The sequence below is a fragment of the Mesoplodon bidens genome (genome assembly GCF_964165515.1).
Source record: "Mesoplodon bidens genome assembly, chromosome: 7".
In the NCBI taxonomy this organism is placed as follows: domain Eukaryota; kingdom Metazoa; phylum Chordata; class Mammalia; order Artiodactyla; family Ziphiidae; genus Mesoplodon; species Mesoplodon bidens.
The window spans coordinates 37,119,520-37,136,516 of record NC_138164.1 but is presented as its reverse complement, the minus strand read 5'-3'; the positions used below and the strand labels follow the sequence as shown (position 1 = coordinate 37,136,516).

Here is a 16,997-nt window from a genome sequence, read left to right as displayed (position 1 = left end):
CTCTATAGCACCAGAACTCACTTCTTCCAGAGCACTGACTACTGTGCTTGTGTTTACTTGCTGCCCAGTAGAAGGGAAGATTACCTAGGGCAGAAGCATCCTCTCCAGCAGCCCTTGGTTCTGACAACTCATTCAAGTGCCAGGCTACTTTACACACATAACCTGCTTAATTCATTCTAAGAACCCACAGAAAGAGTGGTTATTAATGTCATTTTACAAGTGTGGGGATTGTAGTGCAAAAGAAACCTGCCCAGGCCACAGACAGCATAAGCCCTGGAATTCAAACCCTAGGCTGCCTTCACACCAGTGCTCTTTCCACTATATGATACGACTACTGAAAAACAGATTTTTTCTTTCCTGAGCCCTGTTTTAATGGAAAGGAAATGAAGCTGGGATATATCCATTTCCTAATCGCTTTGGTGTGTACCAGGCAAAGTCATTCAACAGACCAGGTAACATCTGTGCAACAATTAACGATGCTCCAAACTGTGCTAAGTGTTCTACTTTGTAGAGTCTAGAAGCATTAACACAGTGCATCCTTGTAACCGCCAGAGAGACTGGGTCCTGTTAAGCCCACGCTACAGATGAGAACACTGAGACCTTGAAGCCTTAAGGCACTCGGCCGGGGTCACCGAGCCGGCAGGAGTCCTAGGCCACACGCCCTGTCTAGTGCACGCACACCCGGTCACTGGGCACTGGTTCTAGTGCCCACCCTCCACCTTGCACCATTTAAAACCCCGCTTCTCAGTGCCCACACGAGGGGCCCTGGAAGCGGGAAGTACAAACCTGTCTCGACACGCCGTGGCTGGAAGAAGCTCTGGATACAGATCAGGGGCAGCGGGTGCTCAGGAGCGGCGCCCAGTGCACCCCGCGGAGGCGGTCGGCCTTAAGTCCAGCAGGCCCTCCTGTAGGGAAGCGCGCACGGAGGGCAGAGGCACCGAGTCCTGCAGCGCGCACAGGTCCTCAGAGCGCGGAAAGATATCGGCCACGCCGTCCCGGCGCAGCTTCACCAAGGGATCATGGCCCGAGCGCGGCCTCGGGGACGCTGGCTGCGGACATGATGCCCACACCCGCCTGGGGGCCCCGGCTCGCCTCCCGGCCCCTCGGGCGCCCACCGCCCGGCGGCTGCGGCCCCGCAGCGTGCGCAGGACCGGCGTCGCAGCCAGAAGACATAGGGCCACGGGCCCCAGCTACGCCAACCCCCCCATGCCGCGCTCCGGAGACCCCGCACGGCCTGGTGTTGGCGCACGCACCTACGCCCTCCACGCCGCGGGGCTGCCGTTTATAAGGCAGCGGGCGGGACCGTGGGGGCGGGGCTCGAGGACGTCAGCACGCTCGCCGTGCGTCGCGTCCGCATGCAGCCCTGTCTCCCATGGTGACGCGGCCTGAAGAGTAGGGGCTTGAGCTCTGAGACTAAGGCAGCGCGAAACGTTGGAGGTGTGGAGACTTTGGGGCTTCCAAAAAGCGTTTGCTGACTCATCCAAACAAAAGTGAGACCTGGTTGTATCAACGCATTTGAAAAGTAAACTCCCGTAAGTGTCTGTGCTCCCCCCGCCCAGGAGAGAGCGTGTATTCCGTGAGGGACACACGAAAGGCTGAGTGAACGTCTGCCTGTGGTCCCTTACCTGGTGCACGGGTGTGTGAATTTATGCGGAGAGCTCTTAATTTCCGTAGTTTCTGCTAACTTGACACGGTAGTTGGCAAATGGTGACGTGTTCCATGCATTCAGGACATGATCGTGGTTACTAATAATCACTTTGTTTTGTACTGACAACTCCAGAGAGAATTTACTACTGAATATCCACTTTACAGAAGAGAAATTGAGGCGTAGGAAGTGAAGTGGCCGAGTAAGAGTAAGGACTCAGACAATTGGTGTTAGTAAATGAACCCTGCAAGGAGGCCGTTAGCCCGCGGTGGCTCTAGTGATGCGGCCGCCTACGTAAAGCAACCGAAATCTAAGCCTGTCAACGCCTCAGGGTGACGCACAGCGCTGAGGACAACTAGTCAGAAACCACTAACTAGGCTTTAAAGCGATAGCAAGTCAGTCATTTCCTTGCTTTGCTTCTGCCCTTTGAAACTAAAAATCTCTGCAGCTCCTGTGGCTGGAGTGCTCCTCACCACTTCCGCTTTGGCGGTGCCTGAATTGAATCTATTTTTGCTCACGTAAAGTCTTCTTTTAAACATGCCTCAGTTTGTCTTTTAACATTGGCCGTAGAAGTTGGATTTGTGTCCAGTTTCTAGAACAGTGGTCGTCCTCTGGTCAGGTCTTAGGCGTTATGCATACAACGTTCCTCTTCTACCACCACCTTCTGGATGCCTCCACCCACTACCAGCTCCCGCGTATCAGATCCCCTAGATGTGGTCAGCAATGGCTTTCACATGCAGCGTGCTCACATTATAACATCGCAGACACTCCTCCGTCCTCCAGCCAGCGTGTGAAGTGCAACATTACCATTCCTGTTGAAGAGCCTGCTGTGACCACTTTCCCAAACACAGCCACTCCCCAGCTGACCCTGGGTGACCACTCTTCTGAACTTGGTCTCCATCACTGCATGGATGTCTTTCTATTTAGGCTACATTTTTAAGTATTCTTAAACCTCATATAGTATTCTACTATGTTTTCTCTTCTTACTTGCTTTTTTTAGTGTTATCTTTGCTAGGTTCATCCATGCTGACACGTAAAGATCTGTCTAGTTCATGTAGTTTCCTCACTATGTAGGATTCCCATGTAGGGAAATGCAATAATTTATATGTGCATTTTCCTGTTGATGGACATTTAAATTGTTTCCAATTTTCAGTATGATTTCTGTTGTAAAAAATTTTGTATACTTTTTAAAGGATACTTTACATTTACAGTTATTACAAAATATTGGCTATATTCCCTGTGTTGTACAATACATCTTTGAGCCTATCGTACACCCAGTAGTTGACATCTCTCACTTCCCCACCCCGTATTGCCCCCTCCTCCCCCTCCGCACTGGCAACCATTAGTTTGTTCTCTATATCTGTGACTCCCCTTCTTTTTTGTTATATTCGGTAGATTGCTGTATTTTTTAGATTCCATATATAGGTGATATCCTACAGTGTTTGTTTTTGTTTGACTTATTTCACTTACCACAATGCCCTCCAAGTCCATCTATGTTGCTGCAAATGGCAACATTTCTTTCTTTTTTAAGGCTGAGTAGTATGCCATTGGTTATATGTACCACATCTTCTTTATCCATTCATCACTTGATGACACTTAGGTTGCTTCCATATCTTGGTAATTGTAAATACTGATGCTCCGAACATTGGGGTGCATGTATCTTTTCAAATACATGTTTTTGAAAACACATGTTTTTGTTCTTTTTGGATTTATACCCAGCACTGGAGTTGCGAGGTCATATGGTAGTTCTAGTTTTAGTTTTTGAGAACCCTCCATACTGTTGTCCACAGTGGCTGCACCAGTTGACATTCCTACCAACGGTGTACCAGGGTTCCGTTTTCTCTAAAAATGGTAGATTTGCTTCCTAGGGTTAATTGAGATGATAGTTGAATAATAACAGAAGATCAGGCGAAGTCTAAAGAAATGTTAGAGAAGCTGGATAGAGTAGGAGAACTTCTGTTCGCTGGCGTCTGAGTGTTAGAGAGACACCAAGACATGTGGGCCAAGTTCTGGAGAGAAGGGAAACACAGACGCAAGCTTCACATTTGGTGCAGCCTTTCTCCTTGGGGCATTTGCTGATTGAAATGTTACAGCCTAGGAGCTGAAAAGCCAAAGAGTTCAAAGGACTCTAACGACAGAAGCCAAACGGCAAGAACCGTTTTCCATTGATAAACAGCATTTTAACTATGTAGAAGCAGAAAATGAAAAGAAAGAACTTTGCATTACATTTAATACAAGTTTAGGGAGATCTTTGTGGTATATTAGTGAACTTATTTGTGGAAATTTAGCCATGTACATTGTGTTGGAGAGGCACCAAGGGTTCAAGATTTCTCACAATTTGAGGACACAGTTGCCTTAAATGTAGGCATGGTGGCATCCATTTACATAACAATGATTTGGAGGATGTTGTGTTAGTCAGCTCTTGCTGTGATAATGCTTTGGAACAAATCACCCCAAACTCAGTTACATAAACAAGAATTTATTTTTCTTGGACCTATGGGCTAGCTTCAGTGGCTCTCTTTTAGACCTCTAGATGGCTAGTTTTGCTCCGTGTTTTGGGTCAGTTTGAGGTCTGTCACACACCTCTTCGTCTGGAGCCCAACTGTGAGGCCGCAGCTCCCAGGCCCTGTCTTCTCTAAAAGTTCACTGAAACATAGGTGAGCCCAACCGCACAAGCCCATTTAAGGCCTCTTCTGCTCATTTAAGGCCATCATGTCTGCTCATACTTCAGTGACCAAAACATGTCACAGATCTAAGCTGTATTTAGAATATGTGTATTTGTTTAAAGTTGGGTGCTCTCACAGAAGAATATTGCATTTTGGACAGTGTTAGCTTAGCATTTCCATCGGCATTTGCAAACGTGATAAACATCGTGTGCACTTTTTCACCTTTGAGAACTTTTTGAAATTGTGGGACAATTTCTATGGGGAAAGAGGAAGGTAAGTTTTAGAACTCAACTCTAGTTATGGCAGTGTTGGGAGAAGAATTAATGAAATAAGGTCAATACAAATGAAAGATTTGGGATTCACATATTCATAATTAACATCAGCATTCTTCAGAACATTCCTGGAGAATTGTGAAGCTTGCTTTGCGTGATTTCTATCATAAATCATTATAATCTGACCAAGCCACTTCAGTAAAACATACATCATACAGTACATCGCATTTTAGTTTTTCCTACCACTGCACAACTTATCATCAGGCACGGAAGGCTACATATGGTATGGTTCCATTTCTACGAAATGTCCAGCAGTGGCACATCCATACACACGGCAAATATTATACATTAGTGGTTGCCAGGGGTTTGGAACAGAGGGAAATAGGGAATGAGTCCTTAAAATGGGTGTAGGTTTCCTCTTGGGGGGATGAAAATGTTTTGCAGCTGGACAGCGGTGATAGTTGCACAACATTGTGACAGTACTAAATTCCACTGAATTGTAAAGTGATCAAAATGGTGAATTTTGTGTTCTGTTCATTTTACTACACTAAAAAGGAGAAAGAATTAGGGAAAGACTTAGAGTTTGGGAAAGTAAGGTGAACTGGTCAAGAAAAAGACCGCTCTACTGTTCAGTTTTCTCTCAGCTCTCCCAGTGCATTAATCCTCAGCAAAAAGTAGCCTGAACTTGTAGATGATAGTCATTCAACAGAGTCCAGGGAAAAGTAAATAAAATAAAAGCCAACTCTTCTTCTTTAGCACATCTATGAAAGGTTAACTTCCTGCTCAGCCACATGGACATTCATGAAGACGTTTCACTTTAGGTGTCCTCTACTTCAGTACTTTACTCACAGCGCATTCACACATGTAGGCAACAGCATTCCTTAATTTGATGGACTCTGCAGTGCTGGTTGTGATCAGTCTCATGAAAAGAAAAGGGAAGGAGGAAAAAGCCTCCACATTGACTTGGTGGTCTTGACAAAATGGATGCAGAAGACAGCTTGAGTGTCAAACTGGAAACTTTTATTTTCCTTTTCCTTTGCTTTTTATCTTTCCTATCAGGTCTTCTGCCCACTTCCCACCCCCTTCTTTCAAACGGGAGAGACACTAATTAGCTGCTTTTTTGTGTTTGTGCTAAAACAACTATTGTTTTGGGTTTCTTGTTGTTCAGTGAACGTTATTGCTTTTACTGCCAAATGAGCTTTGGTGGTTGATGTAGGGGGTCTCTTGGGAACTTAACTTTTTCCAGTTTAAGTGGAAAAGCTTTTTTGTTTGAATGGGCTTTTACTGGGTGCTTCAAGGTTTGCTCTTGGCTCTTTGATGGGGGACTGGGTAGCACTGTGTTTCCTTTGAGGCTCCGATAAATAAAGGATCCAATGTCCTCCTGGGCACTTTGTGTTGATTTTGCTGTGTGTCCTCTCTAATAGCCAGATGCAGATTCCAGGAAAATGACATATAAATGAATAGAAGTAATCTAATATTTTTAGAATTTGCTTTGGCCATACTCCTGGTCTTATTCTACTTGTAGCAGAGCATTAGTTATGTATATATTAACTATAATATACCAATATTAAATATTATATTGATATATAAATGTCATATACTAATATTTATATTAATGTATAACAATTATGTATTATATTAATATATATTTTTGCCTAGCATATATTATATACAAAATATATGAGTAATGAAATGTATTTATATGGTTAATATGTTCATAATATTAATATGATATATCCTGTAATATTGATTATAAAACAATTATATCATAATATATAAATTATAAATATATATTTATATATATATTATAAATATATAATTATTATTATCTGATATAATACACTATAGTTAATATATTCTATATAACACAATACATAATGTATTAGTATAAGACAATTATATTATGTAATATAAATATAATACATCTATGAAACTATATATATTTTAATTATACATTACACATACAAGTATGTATAGCTATTTATAATTTTATTTACATAGGAATCTGTTCATCATAACAATTGATGTAAAAATATGCAATATTTTCAATCAAATAGGCCTTAACCTCACTACCTACACATAACTACTTTTACAATCGTGAACCCTGTCTAACTCATGCTTCCATATCTCTCAACCTGCTTTTCTACACATGCACATAGACACACATTTATACACTATATATATGTATACTACCAGTTTTCAGTTCAATGTGTATAACTATATAATATATATAATTATATTCCTGTGTATGTATACAAATATAAATCAAAGGTATGTGTATAGGTATGTATTTCATATGTTTATATAACTAGATCATACAAATAATGTATGTGTATATAAATACATGACTATATACATACATACACAGAAATATACTTATTTAAACAAAAGGGACCTAAATAAACATAGTTCTCTAAGAATAAAACTAGTTATGTCTCACTGTTTCAATAAGAGTGTATAGTTTTCTACTGTATGTGCTTCTATAATTGTTATGAACAATTCCCATTTGTTGAATGTTAAGTTGTTTTAATTTTTTGCCATTATTAATGAAGCTCTAAAGAATACGGTGGGCAAGATTACTTGAAAAACTCTCCTAAAGGAAAAGGGTTAGGTATGCTAGGTTAAATGTACACAACTTATTTTTAAGTGCGTGGTTGATTTTTGAAGTATGCAGTAGAAATTTCCAGGACCCATGAAAGAAGGGTGGTACATGCGTGAGAGTTATAGCTATATTAGGAGTGGATTGAAGATCTTGATAGCTTAGAACAGAAGCTGGAAATCCTGTTTTTATGGAGCCAAGTGGCAAATATTTTAGGCTTTGTAGACCAAAGAGGCAAAATTGAGGATATTATTTAGGTACTTAGGTAACCGTTTAAAACGTTACCAGTTAAAATGTGTAAATTATTCATAGCTCATAGGCCATAAAAATAGGCCTCTGTCTGGATGCCTTAGTTTAATGACACACCTGACATAGAAACTTGTTTTTAAATGGCCATGACCACATGAGAGGCAGGAGGTAAGACTCCATTCCTACTAGATGGGAAGTTAGAACTAAACCTATCTATCCCTAGCTTCACCTTCAATGAAAGGGTGTGCCAGGAGAAAAAATATCTGCTGGCAAAGGGAGACTAAAACCAAATTCTCTTGGCCTCTGCTCTGGGTAGGAAACAGGTAGTAAATCTTCAGAATTCTGAACCCCAGATCTGTGTTCCCAGTGTTTGGGTTGCCAATTTATGTGCAGTCTTGCAAACAGAAGCTAAGAAATTAACTTAAAATGCTCCCAAATCGGTGGTATTCCAAACACAAAACTAAACCCTTTCTGGAGAGGTAGACCTTCAACACAGGCCTATAGCATTCCCACAGATAAAGTTTAGCTAAACATGAGCTCATGATCTAAATTTACACAATAATGAAGAAATCAGCTAGAAGTGAAGAGAATCAGCAAAAAGCAATCAATACCAGAATTAGATTCCCAAGGCCATCCATCAGATGTTGGACTAATCAGGTGCAAGGCAGAAAATATACATAAAACTAGAACTGAAACAAGGAACAAGGATGTTTTAAAAGACTGGGTAGGATCTTTAAAACATTTTTCAAGTACATGTCATTGATAAAGCTAAAAACTCGAAGGTCGTGTAATACAGCAGATTAATCATGGAGAAGAGTGAATTTATGCTGTTTTTAAAAATATGGCAGATCAGATTTTCTGCCTAATTATATAAGTAGATCTATCTTTAAAAAATACACATTATTTTAAAGACTTATTGGCTGTAAAATAAGTTAAGGGTATTTCAAAGGGCTTCTCTCCAAAGAAAAGTGAGAAGTAGCAAAACACAGAAAGTCGAGGGTAAAAAATGTCAATATATACATTGCGATAGGGTGAACTAAGCCTTAGGCTAGCAACAATGTGGACGAGCTGACCCTTAGATACTTACAACTAAGCTGGAATCTTCAAAAAGTTCAACTATTTATAACTAAAAAGATTTCTAAAAATTAATAATCAAGTGTTTTAATTGATATCAGAAGAGTAAATCAATAAACCTGGAGAACATAGAAAAATAGATAATAAATACATGAGCAGAACTTAATAAAACAGAAAAAAGTATAAAATTGAGGTGATTTAGTAAGTCAAAGGAATATTCTTTGAAAAGATTTAAAAAACACACTTTGATTAAGCAAAACAAAAACATAAGTAAATAATATACAGAAAGAATCAGGACAATGTTATAGCAGAGAGTACAAACAGAGAATATATAAAATGCCAGTAAATTTGAACATTTCTGTAAAGTGGACAATTTCTTAGCTCCTAAAGTTTACCAAAACTGACACAAGAGGAAATCTATAGCTGGAGTTCTTTCACCAGTAAAGGAATTATGTCAATAGTTTACAATCTTTCACCAAGAAAATACCAGACCCAGCCAGATCATTTGGGAGGTGTATTCTATCGAACTTCTATTAAACAGGTAACATTAATATTAACAAAGAAAAACTTCTAGAGAAAGCGACGGAAGAATGCTCCTTTATTCATCTTATGAAGTCTATATAATCCTAATACTGAAAATAGATTAGGACTGTAAGGAAAAAGAAATTTACAGGTCAAATTTCCTTGTAAATATAAAAGCAAAAATTTTAAACTATGATATTAGCTACCCAAGTTCACTAGAGTAAGAAAAAGCATGAGCAAGTTAGGTCATCCAATGAATGAAAAGGTAGTTTAAAGTCAAGAATATATATCAATAGATTGAAATTACCACATTTTATTTCTTTCATCTGTCTCTTTAAAAAATTGATAAGTACTTATATTGATCTCTCTTGTACTAGGCACTGTGCTAAGGCACTTACATATTTACTCCTTTAAACCTTCTATCATCCCTGTGGGAAAGTTCTATTTTGCTTCCATTTCGTAGCTAAGACTCTAACCCCCAGGAAAGTGAAGCAACATTTGTAAGTTTTTGTGGATGGTCAGTGATGGGACCAGTACAGGAACATCCAAAGTCTGTGCTTGGGAACAGTGCCACATGTTCACACTCACATTACAGATGAAAGGAAAGGAACCATGCACTTACCATATGGATTAAATCTCACATTACAGGTTAAAGGAAAGGAACCATGCACTTACATTATAGATGAATACCCCCATAACAGGTTAAAGGACAAAGAAACATGTGCTTCTCTCAAAAGTTGTAAACAAAGCATATCCATTTCTTAATATATTTCCCAATTTCTTTTGCTTGTTTTCTGACCTTTGTAGTGCATTTTGCCATGAGGCAAATTTTAATTCTTATATAATTAAATGTATCCTTTTTTCTTTGTATCTTAGAAAGGTATTCCTCATGAATACTTTATTTCATGTCTCCCAGGTTTCTGATACTTTTACAGTTTCATTATTTTTTTAACTTTTAACTAGTTGCTGTATCTAGAATTTAGTAATGATAGCCATATTTTCCCACTTCTGTTGAATAATTTTTGCTACTGATCCAAAATGTGAATTTTATTTTAATCTCAATTCCCTTATGCTCTTGCATTTAATTTTAAGATGCTTCCTATTCCACTGGTTGTTTTGTCTATCTAAAACAAAATGCTACCTTAATTATAATGTAATTATAATATAATAAATGTAATTAGTAAACATAATACGAAATATAATAAATAGCATATATAAAATAACAAAATATAATTTACCATATAACAAGGTCCAAGGAGAGCCAAACTATACAATCACTTGAAATAGCCCCCAAAAGATAGTTTCTAAAGTTCAATATTCATTTGTAATTTAGAAGAAAGAGTAAAATAGGGATTGATGAATGCTTCCAAAATAAGAAGAAATTATATGTCTAAAAGAGAAAGAGGTAAATGATAAACTTTAGTAACACTGGCAATAAATGCAGGACAAGATGAGGATGCCTGATATAATGTTAAAGAAAAAGTATTATGTAACATTGTTTTTGCAGCACTGATGAGTTCAGTGAAAAGAGAATCTCATAGAAATGAGTATCTCGTTCTTCTTAATGTCTGTACACTTGTCCATTGCATGAACATAACAGCTTATTTAGCCAATATGTTACTGATCTGCATCTGGATTTCTAGGTTTTCATGGAATTTTATTATGCACAATTGTTTCAAACACTAGGACTTCCTCTCATGTTTATATCTTTTGAAAGAAACAATATCCCCACAGATGATTTATCTGTGCTGGCTGCTAGCTGACTTTGGGTACTTCTCAGTTCTTTCCTTTACCTTCCTTGTCAATATGAAAATGGAAGGCAAGAAGGTCTCCTGTTTAGAGACTGTAAAGGTAGATCTTGATGATAAAGTCTTGGTGGTAAAGGCTAAAAGTATCAACCCAGAACAAATGTTTTTCCAGCTGTAACTATGTGTGATTCCCTTGGCTTGATTCCGTAGAGGATGTAAGACAACACTGTAGAATCTGCGTCAAAGTGCTTCCAGTAGGATGGGCTAAGTCAAGTATGGTGGCATATGTAATTCAAGACAAAATATAATGTCTCCTTTTCTCTCCTAGCAAAACTTGGTGGAGTGAATGTAGAAGTCACTGTATGCTTTGAATTAAAGGAACACAATAAATCTTGTTTTGGAAGGTAAGTATTCTGGTCTCTTTGTGGAGATGAATTGGAAATTGTCTAGAAGAAGGAAAATGAGGTTAACCAAAGTTAAACTCATAAATAATTGAGCATTAATTAAATAACTGTGGTCTATGTTTGTCTTTGATCATAATTTCTCCCAATTTATAGACCTCTTTGCTACTTGATGAATCCTTGTCAGAGATGCACTTAACAATGATTATTACTTGTGTATTAGGTTTTGCCTGGGCCCTGAAGAAACTACCCTAAATTACCAGCTATGATTGTCACTTGATTTCCTCACAGAGAACAATCAGAACTCCTTGTCTTAAGTGGCTTGGAATGTGAAACTAGTTAGTCTCTTAGATATTGTTAGAGGACCCTACAGAGCCCATTGGTGAAAGTTTGGAAAACACTGGGCTTCTTAAAATTGATTCTTGTAGTGCTTTAGGAAAGATCACTGAACCAAAAGGATAACGGTGTTTCTGGTTCTGTTGTTAGCATTCTCCATAGAAACATTGCTGAAGCTTCTGGACTCAATTTCCTTCCCCATGTGTGAATGTCACTGAAAATATCCAACTCCATTCTATCCCCATATAACTTCAGAAACTAAGCAAAATGAGGACTCAAAATTCATTTCAAATAATGAAATGAATATATAACGTAGAATGGAACTGGAAAAATACCTGGTTTAAATTCTGGAAAGGACCAACTATACAATTCTGGATAAGTTGCTTACTCTTGCTTAGTCTAATTTAATGCCCATCTCACAGGATGTTATGATGATTAATTTAATATCTTTGTATAACACACAGTGTTATGTAATTTCTTCTTGTTTTTCTTGAGTAAATTCATATCCTTAAGCAACTCACTGTAAACAATAGTTACTTACTTGCTTAAATTACTCTTATCTTCTATTATCACCTGAACTGTGTCCTGCTCAAGTTAATATGTGGAAGTCTTAACCCCCAATACCTCGTAATCTGACTGTATTTGGAGATAAGGCCCTTAAATAGGTAACTGAGGTCAAATGAGGTCAAATGGGTGGGCTCTAATTCAATATGACTGGTGTCCTTATAAAAAGAAAATATTAGGACACAGACATGCACAGAGAGAAGACCATGTGAAGACAAAAGGAAAACATGGCCCCTACAAACCAAGAAGAGATACCTCAGAAGAAATCAATCCTGTTGACGCCTTATCTCAGATTTCTAGCCTCTACACTGAGTAAGTAAATTTACTTACTTAGTGAGTGAGTAAATTTCTGTTGTTTAACCTCCTCAGTCTCTGGTACTTTGTCATGGCAGCTCTAGGAAACTAATACAACTTTTTATGGCCTCCTTGTCTCAAGTTGAAAGTTCAATATTTGGCATCACAGCTAAGAAACAAAAATATCATCTACATTCCTTGTTGTAGTCTTTCTTCCCCATTCTCATTGCTAGTAATTTTCATATTTGGGTCTGTTTTCTGTATCTTGTAAACAGAGCATTACGCTCATTTCTAGTCTTACTGCTAACATACAATAAATGTGCAGATACCGAATAGATTTTGGAGAAGTGCAACATATAGTTGGTACATGTGTGAAATGTGTGTATTCATATAATTTATAGTGTTTCTCTATTTTCTTCCTTTGGTGTGAGCTAAGATTCTCTGCTTTTGTGACTAGCACTCCTGAATACTAATCCCTGAATTTAATTCACCAAAAATTGTCAAAAATAATAATAATATGGGGAAAGAGAGAGTGATAGAGGGAGAAGAACAAACAATCAGGCAAGGGCAGTACTGTGAATTATTAGGGTCTTATTAATAACATTATGTTAGTCTAGAGGAAATGACCGTAAGTATCATCAGTGAGCCCAGTTGGTCTTTACTGACTGCTAGACACATCCCTGAGTTCTGTTCTTAGTCTCCAACTGTATGATGACTACTGTCTGGAAGTATTATCTGAACAACTAAAGTCACTTAATGGAAAAGGAATATGTCTTTAGAGAAGCAACAATAACTTTTCTATCTTATTAAAAAGCAATGTTGGAGGCCTCCCTGGTGGCGCAGTGGTTGAGAGTCCGCCTGCCGATGCAGGGGATACGGGTTCGTGCCCCGGTCTGGGAGGATCCCATATGCCGCGGAGCGGCTGGGCCCGTGAGCCATGGCCGCTGGGCCTGCGCGTCCGGAGCCTGTGCTCCGCAACGGGAGAGGCCACAACAGTGAGAGGCCCGCATACCGCAAAAAAAAAAAAAGCAATGTTGACTGTCTGGAAACCTCAGTCATATTTGTAAGCAGAAAAGCATTGGCTATTAAAAGTGGATGATGTAAAGAGATGAGCAGAAACTTTGGCGATAGGTATACCTGGATTTACTTCTCACTTCTACCACTTGGCAGCTGGATGGCCTTAGGCAAGTTTCATACCTCCCTGAAATTCACTTGATTCAGTCTGTAAAATGGCATAATAACTTATTGTAGCATCCTTTTAGGAATTTTAAATCAGTTATTGAAATAAAAGTACACACTATATAGACAAGTATGGATTCCTCAATAGGTGTTTGACCTTTCACTTCTCCAGTATCCCACCCCCATGAAATAAAGAAAAATACTGTTTAAAATGTATGAATATTTCATTGTTCTAAAGTTAAAGCCATAAAAATAAAAATAATCAAATGGCCTACTATCATACCATTAGAAGAACAAAAAAATAGGTGTTCATGAGAGTTCCAAATTAGAATACAAGTTTTCATTAGGCACCTGTTTATGTATGCTATTCTGCTCTTTACAATAAATAATTAAATTTAAAAGACTTATTTCCTCACCTTTAAGACTTTATGAGTTTACAAATTACATATCGACCTATGCTAAAGTTTATACCGACCCATGCTAATGAATTCAGTACAGAAAACAAAAAACACTGCACTCAAGCAAACTACACATATATATATATTACTTAAATGCATTTATATCCTAGCATGTCTCATAAAGCATTGTGGTAACTCACCGGAATACAGACAATCAAATATAACTGCAAAAGCACTTAATATAAACAGGGCCAAGGATACATAGACAGAAGATGAAGAAAAGATGAGGGAAATGTGAACAGGAGGAAGTGTAGTTAATCGAGTTGTATGTTTTGACCTTAAGATTCTCTGTGTGGGGACTTCCCTGGTGGCACAGTGGTTGGGAATCCGCCTGCCAGTGCAGGGGACATGGGTTCGAGCCCTAGTCCGGGAAGATCCCACATGCCAGGAGCAACTAAGCCCGTGTGCCACAACTACTGAGCCTGTGCTCTAGGGCCCATGAGCCACAACTACTGAAGCCCGTGTGCCAAAACTACTGAAGCCCCAGCGCCTAGAGCCCATGCTCCACAACAAGAGATGCCACAGCAATGAGGAGCCCGCACACCACAACGAAGAGTAGCCCCCGCTCACCCCAACTAGAGACAGCCTGTGTGCAGCAACAAAGACCCAACACAGCCAAAAATAAATAATAAATTTATTTTTAAAAAAAGATTCTCTGTGGATAAAACAACATGTAAATAATTGGTTACAAAGCCACATTATTTGAAGGTGCCAGACTGCACATTAACAGTCTGACACAAAAGGACAGCACAGGAAAACTATTCAAAGGTAAAGATTTTTAAATCTTTGCAGTTTGATCCTTTTAGAGCAACTATAATGAGCTCGACACACATTTCAACACTCAACATTTTAATCACATGTTCAAAGTATGTCTCAGAGTCAATGGAAATAGCTGTTGTCTCTGTCCCTGATATCCAAAACTGATCTGTGATGTGTAAAACTCAGGAAGTATTGATATCCACTTTTTGGCATCTGAACAGGAAACAAAGTTGTTTTGCAGTGATAATAAAGAATGAAGTAAATGCAAAAGGTTACAAAAGACAAAGTACTGAGGGAATGTATTAACAAAACGAGTCAAACTAAATTCTGGTGAACTGGGGCCTACGATTTTACACACTCCATGGAAATACCCCAACCTAAATACTGGCATAGGAGGAAGCCCATCACAGTATAATCCTTTAAAATGTCCCTTTCAAGGTTGGCTCCACTCAACACTGAGTATAGGAAATCTTCCCATCAGGCAGAAACACTGGCTGCCCAATGATTGACCAAGAAATTAACACACTAATGAATAAATGATGCTAATTTATTTCTATCCCTGACAACGGAAAACAGCACACACTCTGTGTCAATGGTATGTCCTCTTTCCCACTTTTCTAAATGGTAAATTATGTTTTTCCCTTCATTGCTTTATATCATGTGTGGCAGGCATGATGGGAAATGGCTATCATGGTTCTGTTATTGATTTCTACCTTCATTTCACTGTGGCTAAAGAAGATACTTTGTATGATTTCAATTTCTTAAAAATGTATTGGTACTTGTATTGTGGCCTAACATATGGTCTTTCCCGGAGAATGTTCCATGTGTACTTGAGAAAAATGTGTATTCTGCTGTTGTTGAGTGGAGTGATCTATATATGGCTGTTAGGTTTAGTTGATTAAATGTGTTATTCAGTCCCCCTACCTCTCTACTGATCTTCTGTCTAGATGTGTTTTCCATTATTGAAAGCAAGGTATTGATCTCCACCTATTATTTTAGAACTATCTATTTCTTCCTTCAATTCTGTCAATGTTTGCTTCACATATTTGGGGGTTGTTTGGTACATATATGTTTATAGTTGTTATATCTTCTTGATAGATTGAACTTGTTATCAACATATAGTGGCCTCCTTTTCCTCTTGTGATAGTTTTTGATTTAAAGTTTATTTTGTGTGATAGTAACATAGCCATCCCAGATCTATCTTCCTTCCTTCCTTCCTTCATTCCTTCCTTCCTTTCTTTCTTTTTCTGTCTCTCTTTCCTTCTTTTTTGTTACTATTTGCATGGGATATTTTATTCTATGCTTTAACTTTCAAGTAACTTGTGTCTTTTGAAATCAAGTGAGTTTTTTGTGGACAGCATATACTTGGATTATGGTTGTTTTTAAAGTCCATTCTGCCAATGTTTATCTTTTTATTGGAGAGCTTAATCCACTTACTTTTTCAAAACTTATTGATTAGGAAGAACTTAATTCTGTCTGTTTCCTGCTTGTTTTCTGTATGTCTTATGCATTTTTTGCCCCTGATTTACTCCATTACTGACTTCTGTGCTTACCCGATTTTCTTGTGGTGAACTCTTGATTCCCTTTTCATTTCTTTTTGCATATAGTCTATTGATATTTTCTTTGTGGTTCTCAAGAAGATTCCATTTACCATTCTAAAGTTAAAACAATATAATTTCAATTGAAACCAACTTCAGTAGCACACAGAAACTCTGTTCCTCTACAGTTCCATTCCTCCTCTTTACATTATTGTTGTCACAAATTACACCTTTATACTTTGTGAGCCCAAAAACATGGATTTATGATTATTTTATGCATTTGTTTTTTCAATCATGTAAGAAATAAAAAGTAGAGTTACAAGCCAATAACACAATACTGGCTTTAGTATTTGCCCATGTATTTATCTTTACTGGAGATTTCTATTTCTTTCTACAGCTTTGAGTTGCTGTCTAGTGTCCTTTCATTTCAACCTGAAGGTTCAATTTAGCATTTCTCCTAGGGCAGTGGTAGGAAGCTGTAAAATAAACGCCCTCAGCCTTTGTTCATCTGGGAATGCGTTAATTTCTCCCTAAGTTTTGAAACCAGTTTGGCCAAATATAGAATTCTTGGTGGACAATTTTTTTTCTTTCAGCACTTTAAATATGTCTGGCCTCTTGCTTCCGTGGTTTCATATAGGAAATTAGCTCTAATCTTTCTGAGGATCCCTGCTTTGTAACAAATTTCTTTTTTCT

At 38.4% G+C, this 16,997-nt stretch overlaps 1 protein-coding gene and 1 pseudogene across 2 annotated transcripts in view; one reads left to right on the top strand and one right to left on the bottom strand.

The window, feature by feature from the left end:
- The window catches only part of LOC308620057 (centrosomal protein of 78 kDa-like), a 220,436-nt pseudogene extending 219,246 nt beyond the window's left edge, over window positions 1-1,190 (bottom strand). The window contains exon 1 of the transcript in view: window positions 787-1,190. The product of the transcript in view is annotated as a centrosomal protein of 78 kDa-like (transcript). The remainder of the gene's footprint in view (window positions 1-786) is intronic.
- LOC308620761 (uncharacterized protein) overlaps window positions 1-16,997 on the top strand; it is a gene marked incomplete at its 3' end in the record, with an annotated part of 448,069 nt that overhangs the window by 330,495 nt on the left and 100,577 nt on the right. The window lies entirely within an intron of this gene.